Source organism: Cricetulus griseus, chromosome 2 (assembly GCF_003668045.3).
Source record: "Cricetulus griseus strain 17A/GY chromosome 2, alternate assembly CriGri-PICRH-1.0, whole genome shotgun sequence".
Lineage (NCBI taxonomy): Eukaryota > Metazoa > Chordata > Mammalia > Rodentia > Cricetidae > Cricetulus > Cricetulus griseus.
In genome coordinates, this window is record NC_048595.1 from 136,539,365 (window position 1) to 136,557,092 (window position 17,728).

A 17,728-nucleotide genomic window follows, 5' to 3' on the forward strand; every position below is an offset into this window, starting at 1 on the left:
AGGTGGCATTATGGTTTTGAATTAACACATTGATCTATTGCAGAAACAATTGGATACTTTATGGTAACTGGCACAGTTGGGATGTGAATGGAGAATGCCTGGTTTGTGTTCTAAACAACCTTCATAGTATCTTCTAGGCAACTGGTCTGGGGATTTTGACAAGCTGATGCAGGAGCTGAGACTCTCCATAGTACATGTGAATTCCACCAGGGTCGACATCTCGGTTGCGGAAGGACTGTCTGCGTGGATCACTCAAGCCATGAATCATCTGAAAGAGTGGGCAGGAATGGGTGCCCTGGGAGGAATGCTTATCCTAGTTAGTTTCATAGCCTTATGGTGTATCTGCAGGATGAGGGTCACACAGCAGAGAAGTAATACCATGATTGCACAAGCCTTTAGTTTAGTTAAGGAATGGGCTGGAGTAGGGGTTATGTTTTCCATGATGCTGTTAGCCATTTTTGTTTGCTTGTGGTGCCTATGCAGGATCAGGAAGTCACAAAAATCCCAAGCTGCTATGTTGGTACAGGCCTTTGCTGCTGTGGAAGCAGGACAGTCCCCTCAAGCATGGTTATCCATGCTGACAGACAAATAGATGTCTGTCTCGCCCTTGCTGAGTGAGTGATGCGTATCTGAATCAGTCATGCTCAATGACGGGCACCTACCCTCATGCTGAGCGAATAAGCATACATGTGTTCCCTTCAACCTAAGACATGAGCCTGTGAGGGCGACACAGTGACTCTTTGACGGGTAAGATAGGGACACTGGGGTTAAACCTAAGACAGAGATGACTAAAATCTGACAACAGATAGATACTGCTACTCCTATAATATTAAAACAAAAAGGGGGAACTGTAGGGAGCTGCAGAAAACCGCACCCAAAAGATGGCGCCGGTTTCCGCCTTCCGCCAGCCCGACGGCGAGCGCTCTCTGTGGTAAACAACTCCAAATAAGGCAAAGGTCATGTATCCTCTTAATTCTGCTTGGAGACAACCTATCCTGGCGCGCCACATAGGGTTAGGTGATTGGTAGATGTAGACTATATCAAGCCCCGTCTCCCTCGGCCCGCCGCCATTATGCACTGTACAAAGCAAAGAGGTTCCCGATTAAACTGTGTTTAAAGAAGATTCCTCGGTGTGGCGTCTTTCTTGCTGGTCAAGGGTGGACGCCGCACTATAAAAGTCAATGTTTTCATTTAGAATATTTTCTCAAAGAATAATATATACTTTGAAATTATATTATATTAGAGATAACATGGCTCAATTTTCTTCACTTACTATAGTTATATGTCTGTTTTATACTTCCAAGGAGGGGGATCTGGTTATTTTATAGAGTTATCAATCAAGTTGTAATAACAATATTTAAAATGCATATATGTGGTGAATGTCTACTGTGTTAATATTATTTCATTTATCTAAATTGCAATCCTGTAATTTGATACTGTTATCTTTTTTCTTTAAATTTTAAACAAGCTTGTTTTCATGTCAATCCCAGTTCTATCTCCCTCCCCTCTTCCCCTGCCACCCACCCACCCCCTATCCCATCCCCTTTAGGCCACCTAGGGAGAGTTAGGTCTTCCATGGGGGATCTTTAAAGTCTGTCACATTGTTTGGAGCAGGGCCTAGACCCTCACTCATATGTCTAGGCTGATAGAGAATCCCTCTATGTGGACTGGGATCCCAAAGCCCATTCATGTACTAGGAATAAAAACTGATCCACTACTAGAGGCCCCACATATTAACCAGACCTCCAAACAGTCATCCACATTCAGGGGATCTGGGTCTATGCTGCTTTCCCAGTGATCAGTCTGGGGTCCATGAGCTCTCCCTTGTTCAGGTCAGTTGTTTCTGTGCGTTTCACCATCCCAGTCTTGACCCCTTTGCTCATCACTCCTTCGTCACTTCAGCTGGATTCCAGAGTTCAGCTCAGTGTTTAGCTGTGGGTGTCTGCTTCTGATGCCATCATGTATTGGCTGAATTCTCTAGGATGGCATATAAGGTAGTCATCAATCTTATATAAACACAGAAAATGTTAAGAAATATGTTTATTGCACAGCAAGACAAATCAGCGTGGTATGTAAAAGCTAATGATGTAGTTACAGAGGCCACAGTGTGAGGCACTGTGCTAGACTGAAGCATTATTTATTGAGAATTCTTCCTTGTAGCATGATAAATGAAAGACCCGGAGACTGATGTTGGTGTTCAAACGTCAAGCTGATGATAAGAAAAGCAGAGAAGCTGTCCGCAAGCTTTTACTCTAGCTCAGGCTGAAAGGTGATCCTGGATCCACCAAACATTAGACTAAAATCCCAGACTGCTAGTCTCTTTTCAACATTACTGAAGAATCCTGAGACTCAAAGTCTTTCTGTCCTCAATGTGGCTGGAGAATGAATGCCAGCTCTGAGACCTGGTTTCTGTCTTAATTACCTCTCATGAGTCCTGGGATTGAAGGCCAGTGATACCAAGTGCTGAGATCATCTTTGTGTGAGCTTATACTCTTTTCTCTTTAGGATTGGATATATTTTGTGTGGGGCTACCTGAAATGCACTATTCCATTCCTGTAATGTAGAGCTTTGCTGTTAGTTTCCTAGTTTGCTCAGAGCACCAGTAACCTAAATGTTTGTCAAACTTGTTTCCTATAGTGCTGCCATGTTGTAATCATGAACCTCTAACATATTTCATTACTTTCCATAAAATGCAGCAAATAATCTATTTTCTAGTTTAACAAAATATGTACTTTACAATAAACAAAGTTACGGCTTTTTAAACAGTGTTCTAGAATTAGGATTGCTTCATAGAAAGTACAAATTTTGAAGTTCAAATTGATCGGGTTGGAGTTGGGAGGAGTCAGCAGAGGGAAAAACCCTGATCAAAACATGTTGTAATTTATTTAAGAAAGAGAAAAAGCTATTTTAGTCAGGTGGAAATGTATCTTATATATTGGAATGAATACTGGGTCCCCTGAAATAAACTTAAAAAAAGCATATGTGGTTTTCTAAATCATATATTTTTGAATTGATATCTGTAATACATAATAGTGATTTATTTCCAAAAACATAAAAATGATTTCAATAAATTTTATTTTACATATATAATGTACAGGTTTCAATAAATAACATGTACTTTAAACATTTCCTTGATTTGTTATTAAGAGAGTTTTCTGTATTTACATGTATAAGTAAAGTAATGAGAAATAAGACCGAATTTTAAATTAGGGTAAATCTTACATTTTAGTTGTAGAATATTGACTCAGGATATTGACTACCAAAACAGTCAGGTCATATGATTTCTAAAATTCTTGCACCTTATATTGTTGTATCCTAGTCTTCACAGAAGAATGGGACAACTGCCTAATTGTTGGGTAAATTGGTTGTTTTTTCTAGTTTTGTTGTTTCAGGGAATGCCAAGGAATGTCCACATATATCTTTAATTATCCATAATCATTGGAAAATAATGACTAAAACATGTTAACTAATGCAATGGTTAATTCTGTCAACTCCTAAATTTTACCCAGTTTCTGCAAAGATTATTTCATCTCAAAATCATGAAAGTTGGAGGAAAAGTAAGATATTTCTTCTGAAGTTAGTTATTCCTCTACATAAACATCTTAATGGCTGTTGCAAAATTCTTAGGAAATAATTCTCACTGGTATGTGGAACGTACAAGCTCTGGATTGTTTGACAGAGATGACAAGGACTTCACTTTACTTCTTGACTTAGTAATTACAAAATATGTATCAAGATATTTTTCACTTTGCTTTCATAATGTACAATCACTTCTAATTATGGTCTATTTGATGAATATAGGGTGGATAAATGTACTAGAGTCTAGTGGTTTATTTCAAAAAAACGAACATAAACACAATCACTCTGATTGAAGAGCAGATTAAATACCTTCTTTGGTTGAGCTTGATAAGCTAGCCAGTATGGGTACATATGTTTAAATCGTTCAATTTGTCCTGTACTTTTTGGCACCGTCGTATCTGGGACATCTTAGTTTGTGGACCTTATTCACTGACTTTAAAATTCACTAAGTACCATAATTGTATCTCAGAGATTGACAATGTGCCTGAGATATGGGATCATGTATTTCTAACAGCATGAGAAATAGTGTCTTTGTTCACAAATATTGATATTGTCTCATAGCTTCATTTTTGATAACTCCACATATTTTCAACTATATGTTAGCCAAGAATTAATGTTTTTTCCCTCTTTCTTAATTATGTATAGTCAAAATCAACATAAATTGTAGAAACTATTTCACTATATATATATATAACCATTTTTATAAAATATACATTCTAACACATCTACAAATTAACATTCTGTACCTTTCCTCAAGAATTATTCTTAGCCAGGTAGTGGTAGTACACACAGGCCGTTTATCCCAGCATGTGGAAGGGAGAGACAGGTAGATCTCTGAATGTAAGGCGAGTCTCATTTACAAAATGAGTCCAGGATAGTCAATGCTACACAAAGAAAACACCAAAATCTAAAAATAAAGAATTATTCTTTGTTTTTAGTACTTTTTTCTGTTCCCTTTTCTAATTATTATGCTTGCATAATGAGCACATTATGAATTTGTCCTTCATCACCTTCTGTGTTTTCCTGTGAAATTTGAACTATGTTATATCTTTCTATTACCTTTCCTTATGTTTCCTCATCAACACCATTGTGTTTGTGCATCACTGAATGCTTTAGGAATGATTTCATAAAATTAAAAAAAAAACAGGAAGAGCTTAAACTACTGAATTTTTCTTTCCTCAGAAATAAGGCTATAATGACAGCTTCCCTCTAAGAGAAGTTTCTTGACAGATTGCTCTCTAATCCTTCATTTTTCACCATTTTTAAGATTGATTGCTCTTATTACCTTTCAGATCTATCTTTTCAATAAGGCACAGAGCTTGGATCTAATTTTAACCCCCATGGGAATACTTTTTATGAATTTATCACACTTGGTTCCATAATTGTTTAAACAGATTTATTTCTAGCAGAGAATGTTGGGGAATTTGAAAAAAAAAGAAATGTAATACTCAAATAAAACCTTCATGAACTTTATTAAAAAGACTCCAAATGTCCCCCAAATAGACAAGTGTCATGATAATATTTTCTGCAGGATTTAGTTGCTAAAATTAAGACATTGATTTGCATGAACTACATTTTGCTTGCTTTTAGGTACTAAAACAGCCATGGAGTTTTGCTGAAAGGAGGCCCTTCCTTTTACTGAAGAAAGATTGGCAGTGGGTAGATGCTGAGGAAGAAGAAGAATTCCTATTTCAGGATGTGGCCCCTGGTAATCTCCAGTGAATTGTCCCACTCCTACATCCATCTATGAGGTTCTAATTGAATTTGGTAGTTTATAAATCACAATGACAACTATGACATAAAGTTAAGATGGGGATATGTTGGAAGTCTAATGAGAGGAGTTAGAGTTTGAAATTGGGGATAAATTTAAAACATAAATTTTAAAGGACTGAAAGCCATAATGGGGACTAACTAAGAGAAAACTCCTTGATGAAACTTATTTGAGCACAGTTGTGCTTCTGTTTATCGTTAATGCTACCTGGGAATTGAATCACCTGACTTTACTGCAATCCATTGCAGCTTTGAAGATAATCATGAATTCTACGAACAGATAATTGATAAAGCAGGATACATGTGTGACAGAAACAGAGGAGACAATATTCAGGCAACACAAACCTTTATCTCCTAGAAATTGGTAAGTATATGCTGGAAGGTGGTTACTTTTCTATTTTGAAGCTTTAAAAGCATTGCTAAGGAAACAAAGAACTAAGATCTACTGGATGTAGTAGTTGTCAAAGTTAGTAATATATGTTTATATAGCAAAATAGCATTTCCTGTAGGAGCAGCTAGCAACAGGCACAAATATTTAAATCAAAAGATTGCATTCATACAGGCCACTAGTCAAGACCACATTAGGTAACAAAGCCATAAATGCATATTTGAATCATAGAGTACAGGAGGAAACAATGAGGTCTGTCTCTCCTACAGAGTTGCTATGGATTTTAAATTTCAAAGCAATTTTTCTATGACTTGAAAAATCCATCATATGTTCTATTTGTTCCTCTCCCCACCTCTCCATTTTGTGAGAAACTCATGAGAAGGACTGATGCATGGTAAGTAATGGGGCAGAACCCGAGTGTGCTGTGAAAGGGAACAAATCAGAAAGAACATTGCTGGAGGTCAGCGCCTGAAGTGTTCATTATTTCTACTTCTTCGAGGTAAGCTAGCAGGCAAAATGCCTTGCTTCATGAAGTACCGAGTGAACCTTTCTAAGATGGACAAGCAAAAGAGTATTTGCAATAGAACCCTAATAGTATACCATCTGCCATGTTTCATTTATATGAACATTGAAAAGATACAGTAGCAATGGAACATAGATTTTGAAATAAATATATAATCTCTGACTCTTCTTGTTAAACGTTAGGATGGGAAATAAACTGGAAATATTCTTGCAAATAGTAATATAACAGGTAAAAATTTCAACTCATAATCACCAGCTTGAGTCAAAGCTGGTGTGACAATAAAATAAAATGTCAATTTATAGTGTGATTACGTTTCTTTAGAACCATTAGCTATTTGGTTTAGTTCCTTGTGGAGATAAAATATCTCCATTAAAAATGAACAGGTTAAAAATTAAAATATAACAACTAAAATTTCTTCTTGTTGCCGGTGATGGTTTTCTTAACTCTGAACTTTTGTGTAGTTAGAAGATGCCTTCATTTATTTCTTATATCTCATATTAGAATATTTTTGTACAATATCAGCATGGCATAAACCCATTTGTACAGAGATTTAAGCATTCCTATATTAGTTTTATTTTTAACTTTTTACTGGAAGTAAGTTTGAAAGTATATTGAATTTGAAAAAAAATAATAATGATTGGAAGTCACTAAAAGGGAAACACTGAGTATTTGTATGTGGGTGAATTGTATGAAGCACATTAGGGTCTTTAAGACAGAACACGGAAGTATGCCCGGTTCTACATGGCATCTTTTTCTTTGATCTCTGAAAATCTATATTTACTAACTACAATTTATTCTACACAACACTGGGTTATAAAGAAATCTTTGTGTTATCTAACTCTGTAAGTTCCCTTTTCCTTGCATTCATTTCAGAATTTGTGGTCATTTTATTTCTTGATAATGGTGACTTCTACTGACGTGAGATGGAATTTTAAAGTAGTTTTAAACTGCATTTCTTGACAGTTAAGACTGTTGAACACTTTTCAAAGTTGTTCATAGCTGTTTGTATTTCTTGCTTTGAGAACTTTCTGTTCAATTACATAGCCCATGTCTTAGCATATTTTCTTCATGTTTAGTTTTATAAGTTCTTTGTAAAGGAGCATTCTGTCAGGTATATGGCTGGAAAACATTTTTTCCCATCCTGTGGATTGCCCTTGCTTTATTGACAGCTACCTTTGCTATAAAGCTCTTGAAATTTGTAAGTTTGCATTAGTCACTTGTTAGTTCTTCTTCTTGTCGAATACTACTGTATTTTGTTTTTTGAGACAGGGTTTCTCTGGGTAGCTTTGTAGACCTGACTGGCCTCAAACTCACAGAGATCTGCCTGCCTCTGTTTTCAGATTTCTGGGATTAAAGTTATGACCACTACCACCTGCCAGTCTTACTTATTGTGCTGTAAGTTGTTATATTTCCTACTTTATTCTCTATCAGATTCAAGGTACCAAGTCTTATGTTAAAGGGCTCAATTTAGAGTTGCTCTCATGGAGCAAGTGCTCCATTTAGAGTTGATTTTTCTTACAGTGGGAGATAAAGGTTTCTTTTCATTTTTCTGCAGAAAACTGTTCAATTTAAACAATTTAAATTAAACTGTTAAATTTAAATGTCAAATTTCACAATTTGGTGAAAATGCTGTCTAGTCTCCAGTGTGTGATTTTGTATTTTTGTTTGTTTTGTGGTTTCTTTTTTTGTGAAACTTCATAATGTGCATATATCTGGGACCTCAATTCTATTCCATTGTTCATTGTGTCTGCTTTTATGCTAGAACCATAATGTATTCATTGCTATGTATCTGTAGTATAACATGAAACCTGAGATAATAACAACTATAGTGGTGTTTTTATTTGTTTATTTTATGTTAAGAATTGTTTTAGCTATCCTATGTCTTTTGTTTTTCCATATTGAATGTTTTGTAAAACTTCTGTAAAGAATTGGTTTTGAATTTTAATGAGGGTTTCAGTGAATCTGTTGATTGCTATTGATAGAATAGCCACACACTCTATGCATATCAGTAGCACTAATTCAACTCAGGGATTGCTAATGTAAAAACAAAAATTTTTAAATCCATAGGAATACAGAAAGGAGATGCAATTGGATGCACTAGGGAAAATAGGAAAGTGAGTGGTGGTTCATTAATATGACCAATATGTATTGTATAAAATATAGAACTTTCATTACTTGAATTATTTAAAATAATGAGTGTAAAGTTAGGCTAAGATGTTCATCAAAATTATCTATATGCTGGCTTCTTTTATTTTTTTTTGGTCCTTGACTAGGATGTGGACTGGTTCCATGCAATGAGATGTCCAGGGCCTATTGTGGCACCATCTCATCCAACTGGTTGCTCAGTTTGTCTTAAATAGGCTTTGTCAGATGTGGATGAACTAGATGTGGATGGTAATTATACTCTTCACTTATGCTGAGGCAATAAAGGCAAATTTCTGGTATGGCACCATAAGAACATCAGATTAGCTTCCAAAATGGCTACAGGAGATGTCAAAATATCAAGAGTCCATTGGGAGAGTGGCAAGGAATGTGGTAAGTTTTGGAAAAGGGAGAGCTAAGTTCTGCAGCCGATGTTTAATCATATTGAGTGATGGACTATTTTGTTATTTGAGGAATTACATTTCTGGATGTTAATTTAGTGCTGATTTGACTGCAACACATAGGAGGATGCCAGGAATGGAGTCTTTCTGTGGGCCCTGGGTATGTGATTAGGTATGTAACCTATTTTCCTTGAATTTGAGTTTCGGTTTGGGTGGGATGGGCATTATATCTATCTGAGATTGACACACACAAGGAGCCTCTTAAAGATCCCAACTTCATCTCCATGACTTTGTGACATAGACTTGCAGGAATAAGTAATTCATATTCTCTGGTAAGTGTTAAAGTGTTGTCAATCTTGACCCCATTTTGCCATTATTTTCTCCTTCACTAATGGTCAATTTTCTCTCTCCTATTATCAACCTCGTTTTTCTCAATAGTCTATTTTTCCTTAAATGTCTCTTTACCTTCTACCCTTTCCTTCCTCAGCTCTTTGCATCTCTGCATTTGTCCTTTTACGTGCCCTGTGACACTGTGGTCTTTGGTGATAGGAGTGAAAGCAGAGATCCAATGTTAGAAATTATGGCTCTTCCAGTCTTTGTAAGTAATTTAGTCCACTGAAGCTGCCTTTAGAGTTTGACTCTAGTTCTAGCCTATAGCTCTACATAGGCAAACAATACTTAGTGAGTTCTAGTTGTGTTTCCTGTGAAACAGACTCTGTCATAGATATAATGGGTTTCAAAATCAACAGAAATTATCTCTGTTAAAATGCTTGGGTTTAAGTAATAAGACTGCCAATGACTTGGAGTTTTAAGTTCTATAATAAACAATCCACAGTAAGGAGTTATTTGGTGTGCCTTAGAAGGACACACTAGGGAGATGATATATGAACTAATTAAAAAAATAGCTTCAGGAGAAGAAAGGTTTTGGTTTGAGGGCATGCTCAGACTCAGCAAAAAGATATGGGGGTCAAACTAGAAAGCTAGAATCAATAAAATAAACAAAGGAAACAATCCAAAAAGTCAACTTACATAATGGAAATATTATTTGGTAAAGGAAGGGCACTATAAAAAGAAACAAACATTCATTGTGGTGCTGGAGACTTTAGAATAAGGTCTTTTGAGGAATGGACAGAGCCATGTACTGGTTAGTGAGAGAATTATTGGGCATTGATTGTTTCTAGTTTTCTCAACTTATTGCTGGAAAGAGGAGTTTAAGAGAGGGGGTAAATTCTTGGAAGGCTTAGTGCCTAGATATGTAAATTTAATACAGTTAGTAGTTGAAGGCGTATGTGTTATATGTAGAAATGCTCTTGGGATGGAAATTGGCATGTTGATAGTGAAAAAGTCACGACAACTAGGAAATTGCCTTCTCTTGAATAGTAATTATACTTTTCAAAGCTGTAAACCTTGATGAGTATTGTAGTTTGAATGGAATTCCCTCCAAAATATATTTTGTTTGAATGTGGTCCTCAGCTTAGGACACTATTTTGAAATGTTGTAGAGTCTTTCAGAAGTGAAATCTTAAAGGAAATAAACCTTGAAATTTTATACCATTGTCCCATCTTTTATCCTGTTTTCGGAATGCAGATGAAATCGGACAGGTATTCCCACTCTGTATGTAATTTGTCGTGATACCCTTGTCATGATGAATGTTAATGCCCTCTAACTGTAAGTCAAAATAAAATTTTACACCCTTATAAATATTGATTCAGTGAGTATTAATTACCTAATTCATCACTGTACTAAAACACATTGCTAAAGAAACTCTAGGGGAAGACATGTTGATGAGAGCATCTTAGAACTATGATGGTGGAGCTTATAGACTTCTGAGTATATCAAGAAACAAAGAGATTAGACAAGAAACCAGACAAAGATGTTACACGTGATGCTTCTTCTCAGAGGCCTAATGTCCACCATGTAAATATCCATTACATCCTGAGAGACCACTGAAGGACAGGATGTAATTATATCACTAGACCCAAGATAAATGATAAATGGGGGTTTATTGGGGAACAATTACACAGAAAAATACAAAGAACCACCAGAGTGTTTCCCAACTCTTCCTACAGGATCTGCTGACCCAACAGAAAGAGCATGCAAAGGAAAGCCATGCCTCAAGCTCCTCTCTTTCTGCTTCCTTCTTCCTGAAGCCACACCAAAAGGGGTGTGGTCACCATTACAGGTCCACAGACCAGACACCCCTAATTCCCCTTTTATTCTAATAAAGAAGGTTTTAAGCATGATGCAAAAACTACATACAATGATAACAAATGTCAAGTATACTCCAGGAAAAGGAAAGGTAAACATACACAAGTTAAAACCTACTATCATCAAGAACAACATTGAGCAATAGATATATACTACATGTCCATTATAATCAGTATCAGGGTAAAGGCATGACAGAGGTTACTCTGTTATCAGTCCTAAGCTGGAAAGTCTAAATCGTGTCTATCTAAGGTAAGAGAGGATATTTCTATGACTGTATAGTCTTCAACCTCATCAAAGACCTGAGAAGGAAAACAATACAAGAGTAGGCAGGAACTGCAAGCCTGCGACTTCCAAAGGTGCAAGCAAAGACAAAAACAGCAGGTTACCTGGACAGTCACCCAAGGTCTCACATCAATGTCAGGGCAACCACTTTGGCTAAGGCCTAAAGTATCAGATGGACCACCTCAGAAGCAGGGAACTCTAAAACTGTCTTACCCTGACTTAGCAGGGTTCAGCAGTCTTTATCTCCTACAAGCTCAGTTAGGACATCATGTCCAAGGTCATCAGTCAAGGTGGGGGCAGTTCTTTGCCTAAGAGGCCAGTAGCTGAGGAGAAAATGAACTCCATATAAAGTATTATCAGTGCCTAACATACTCTTGAGAATAGCTCAGTGCTGTGAGAAGAAATTGAGTTTCAAGCTCCTCTCTTTCTACTTCCCTCTGCCTGAAGCCACACCCAAAATGGTGTGGTCACATTACAGGTCCACAGACCGGAAGTCTACAGAGCACCGCTATCAATGTCCCTAGGGTTCATAGTGGTATTACAAATATCATAGTCTCCTATATTTTCTCAATGAATAATATTTCTTTGTGGATGTTATTTTTTCACAATTATCTGTTCTAATTCATCCAAAGGTGAGTTGGCTTGATTTTAAAGCCTGCCTATTGTACATGACACTGTGTTTATTTCTTTTGGATAATTACTAATTAGTACTTTAGTAACTGTTGGATTGCTAGATCATGTAGTATCACTTTTTTAAAAAAAGAATTTTTGAGGAACATTCTTAGTAATTTCTATAACCACTGCACTGTTGTGCAACTGATAACATTCCTCTATGTCCTCTCCAATGACTTTGTTTTCGTTCTCTGTGATCACCATCACAACAGCTATGAGTAGACACCTGTTAGTGGATTTAGTTTGCATTCCTTTGATGTTTAGTAATGTTAAACATATATTCTTAGGCTAATTTTAACTATTTCTTGAGAAATACTTACTTGGATCCTTTACCTATTTAAATTAATGTTTTATTAACATTGTCTTGAGTTTATAGCACAAAGTTTTTTCCCTTTCTGTAGAGAGTCTCCATTTTGCTGATGGCTATCTTGGCTAAAGGCCTTTAGCTTATAATAGAGTCATGTGCTCATTTTTGCTTATGTTTTCTTTAATATTGAGACAATTAACACATTTAATTTTTAAGGATGATTAATGATGTTTCAGATAATCGTAACTGTACAATGATTTTTTTGCTACACCTTCTCCAATAAGTGTCTGCAATATATATATATGTATATATATATATATATATGTATATATATCTTGGTCAGACAAGTTCACCAGAGCTTTTGTCCTGAATGACAGTTTGACTTTTTTTTGTTTGTTTTTTTCTGGTTTTTCAAGACAGGGTTTCTCTGTGTAGCTTTGGAGCCTATCCTGGTACTCGCTCTGGAGACCAGGCTGGCCTCGAACTCACAGAAATCTGCCTGCCTCTACCTCCCGTGTGCTGGGATTAAAGGAGTACTCCACCAACGCCTGGCCAGTTTGACTTCTTTCAGTCTTAATATTATTCTTTGAAATTTTTAGTTATTTTTTTGTGTCAGTTGGAATTCAGTTCCAATTTTATTCTGCTGCTTGCAATTACCTAGTTTTTCAAAAACCATTAATTGGACAGATACTTTTCTCTGCTTTGAATATTGTTGACTACTTTGTCAAAAATTAATTGACCATAAATGCATTAGACTATTTTGGGGCTCTATGTTCTATTCTATTTTTCAGTATGTCTGCTTTGATTTTATAAATAAATTCTTTTAAAATATTTTATAACTCTCTTAGCTAAGAGGTGGTGGGGAGAAGGGGATGAATAACAACAATTTAAAATAACATGTGTAAATGAATTTTCCATGATAAAATTAAAATTATTTATGTTGCATGATAACTGAAAAAGTGAATAGGCAGACTGAAGAGATATCCCAGAAGATATAAAGGTCCTTGCTGCCAAACTTGAAACTCAGCACCTAAACAGTAGAAGGAGATGCCATAATTTGTCCTCCAACCTCCACAGATGCATTGTAACATGTTTGCTCACATATACACTCATAATATACATAATAAATAAAAGTAATAAAATGTAAAACACCACTAAACAAATATTAATGCATAAAATAAAAGTAATATAAGTAACAGGAGGAGTCTGGAGTTACTCAATTTTCTTGTATTTTATAATGCTCTGAATCTTTGATGTCATTAGTAAATATTAGTATGTAATGTACTGTCTGGTATATGGATTAAATAACCTTTATTTCTATGTTATTTTAAAGAAGGGTGCACAAAGGACATCTGCATATATCTATCCCAATATCAAAATTCCAATAATTCTAAAGCCAAATTTGATATATATTGTCAACATTCACTAATAAAAATAATAAAATGGTATATTCAATTACCTTTTCAGTTTGACATATTGATGATATTGTCTTGTAACTATCTGTCATCTTCTGATAAAGTGGGTCAAATAAAATAATTGAATAGGTATGAACTCTGTTAAAAAAATTAGGCAACACCTAAGTTAATGAAATTTGCTGTTTAATAATAGTAGATAATATGGCAAAATTCAGAAATTATAATTTGTTTCCTATATTTCTTATAGTTTTCAAGAGTTATGAGAAGTATATGAGGCATAGTTAGAATACACAGACTCCTAGTAACTGAGAAACTAGGAAGAATTTGAAACTATTTTAACGTAGCCAAATAGAATGATTATAATCAAATATATTTTCTTATCTCTAGAAAGTCATCAATTGGCTTTACTGGCTTCAGCAACTTTCATAGTACAGACAAAATTAAGCAGAAAATTAGTTAATTGTAAACACAGATTTTTCTAGTTGAAATAGGCATTGCACTGGAAACACATAGTATTAAGTTTAAGTAGCACTGGAACCATGGAGGCTGTACTGGAGAAGAAAAAGAAGGTTCCTGCTGTGCCAGAAACCTTTAAGGAAAAATAGAAGGAATTTCGCAGAGCTGAAGCTGAAGAGCTTATGGAAAACTTTGCACTGAAGACACTGCAGAAGGCATGGAGGAAGCTCATTTATGAAAAGGCAAAGCATTACCACAAGGAATACAGACAGATGTACCGGACGAAGATTCGTATGGCTAGGATGGCAAGGAAAGCTGGAAACTTCTATGTGCCTGCAGAACCCAAGATGGCATTTGTTCTGAATCCGAGATATCAATGGTGTAAGCCCAAAGGTCCGCAAAGTGTTGCAGCTGCTCTGTTTTCATCAGATCTTCAATGGCACCTTTGTTAAGCTCAACAAGGCTTCAATTAACATGCTGACGATTGTGGAATCATACATTGCATGGGGGTACCCCAACCTGAAGTCAGTAAACGAGCTCATCTACAAGCGCAGCTATGGCAAAATCAATAAGAAGAGAATTGCCTTGACAGACAATTCCTTGATAGCTCAATCTCTTGGTAAATATGGCATCATATGCATGGAGGATCTAATTCATGAGATTTATACAGTTGGAAAATGCTTCAAGGAAGCAAATAACTTCCTGTGGCCCTTCAAATTATCTTCTCCACGAGGTGGAATGAAGAAAAAGACAACTCATTTTGTGGAAGGTGGTGATTCTGGCAACAGGGAAGACCAGATAAATAGGCTTATTAGACGGATGAACTAAGGTGTTGCACATGGTATTTTTGTAATCGGGTCAGTTAATAAACAGTCACAGCTTGGCAAACTGAAAACAAAAATATTTAAGTAGCAACCTGTGTATAGCACAATTTCAGTACTGTTTTACTATTTATTGTATGAATATTTTCTATGCATATGTTTGCCTATTCCTTCATAATTATTGATAAATTATGGGAGACCACAAGAAAATAAAATTCTATCTTCAGCAGAATATTTGTCATGATGGTAAATACAGTTGAATTTCTTCAAGTATTTTGTGTTTGAAATATTGTTTGACTTGCCAAAGTTAGTAAACATTTTGTTGGCAGAATATATTTAACAAAATCATGGTGAGAATACTGAATTCAGTTGTCACATGTGGAAAACGTAGGAAATATCTATTGTGTAACATGAACCTAAAAGTTTAAATACACAATGACTATTTGGGATATTGGGAATAAATTTCTAATTAGCAGTATATAAGTTAGGCTACCTATTATTTTTCTTTAAAATATAAATGGATTACCTAATCCAAGGCTTTAACAACAAATTCCTTGATATTCTATACCCAAGAAGACGAGACAGGGATGGCTTCTGTTTCTTGCTGTGTATAGTGTATATTGCTTCATTCATCATGGTTTTCAGCAGGAGTGCTTCCTGCAGAACTATGTTCGATACCTCAGTATTCATCAAGATTTTCCTCCCTTTCTCCTCTCCATCAGAATATTAATACATACACACAATGTAACTTGGTCACCAGAAAACCATGAACCTGTCTTTCTGGTGTATAAGTTATTTCATTTTTATCTTTTTGTTATCAGTAGGTATCAGAATGAAAAAAATGCAACCTTTGGGAATGGTCATTTTATAACACTACCTTCAGTTTATTTCAAGTACTGGCTACATTACCAGAAGCCTGAATAAGGGATTTTATTATTTCCATTTTTCTGTTAAAAAGTCCATTAAAGGTAAAAATAACTCATTAGAGATTCACAGTAAAACATGGTGCAAACTTTGAACCTAGAAAATTTGATTCCTAATCTCAATGTTTTATAGACAGAGAACATAAAAGAAAGAAAGCAAATTCAGGGGGATTTCATGGCCCAATAAGATTAAACAAACCCTCATATACTAAGAATTTCATTTATATATAAACTCCAAAGACTTCTAGTCTTTCCGTCAAAGATCATAGGAGACTGAGTGAGAATAACCATTTAAGAAAAACCAATGCACATTTTTCTTGATCAAAAAAGTCATGTTCATTGCTTGATGTGAAAATTTTTATGGTATTTTATTCATGGACCATAAAGATTCATGTGTGTGTGTGTGTGTGTGTGTGTGTGTGTGTGTGTGTGTGTGTGCATGTGTGTGTGTGTGTGTGTGTGTGTGAACCAAAATAAAGTGTTCCTACTTCACATTTTATGAGTGCTTTGTATTTATACACATGAAGACCAAGTTATATAGAACACTGCAATTCTTAACCTTAGCAAAAATATTTCTAGTTACCTTCACCAATCTTACTGGAAAGTATTAAGTAAATTTAATTTTTCCTTGCTTTAGTAAAAAATATAAACTTAGAATAGAAAATAAAATTAATAATGCATTTTAATTAATATGAAAAATAGTTCTTCACATTGATAATAAAGCTGTATTTGGGACATGTCAAAATATTGTTATACAACAGCACAAAGGCTTTGCTTTTCATACCCCATCAGAATACTCTTTCATAAATCATCTAACCATGGTAAGAATTATGGAAATAGGAAACTGTAAATGGATGAGCTTTCTTTTCTCCATTTTAGATTCTGACGCTCATAATGGTGAACATATCTGTAACTTCAAGTATTACACCAAGGCAAAGATAATAGTGCAGATCTGGATAGGTGAAATGAACCACTTCATATCAATAAGCTTCCCACTTGCTTAATTCTAGAGTTGTGATGATTATATGCCTAGTACTGTATTTTCTCATTGAAGTAAATGATTATTTTCCTATGTGTCTTTTTCTGCATATTGGGTATATCCAAATGAACTCTCACTGTCTGTATACTCACTGACACCAAACAGCCTATATCAGGACATTATCAAAATTTACCCAGCCTGTAGTGGTCACCACCAAGGAAAGTCATTTTTCACGAACAATTTTAAAATATATGGATGATTGTATATCACAATGTATGTATACCTGATATTAGCAGAGGTCAGAAGATGGTATCAGAACACTTGACATTGGAGTCACAGATGGTTTTGTGCCACTGTTTGGGAATTGAATCTGTGTCTTCTGTAAGAAAAAACAAGTTCTTTTAACCATCAAGACAATTCTCCATCAGCTTACAAAGCATTTGTAATGCCATGATGAAAGAATTATGTCCTGGGTCTTTTTGTAAAGTGTAACTGGAGAAACAGGAGCTGAGAAGATTATTCATGGCATTTATAATTTGATATTCATTCTCTTTGAATGTTTGGACAGGTTCCTCTACAGTTAACAGTTGTAAGGCAGCAAAAATGATGACCTCCAGAATTGATAGAAGTATTGACTCTCAGGAATTAAAATATTGAATGGAAATGATGACTGATACATTAAAATTTGATAATATTTGATACTTTATTCTTTACAACTGTCATTTTATTTAAATTTCAGACCAAAGAATTTGAAAGCATTCAATTCTCAACACTACTAGTCCTCCAACCTCAGGATATAAAATTAATAATAAATTAATAAAACATATAAGCAATAAAATTATCATGATTTTCACTAGACTTC

General features: G+C 35.3%; 1 pseudogene; it reads left to right on the forward strand.

The window, feature by feature from the left end:
• Positions 1–14,226: 14,226 nt before the first annotated feature.
• Positions 14,227–14,982, forward strand: LOC100750652 (annotated as a pseudogene).
• The last annotated feature ends 2,746 nt before the right edge of the window (positions 14,983–17,728 follow it).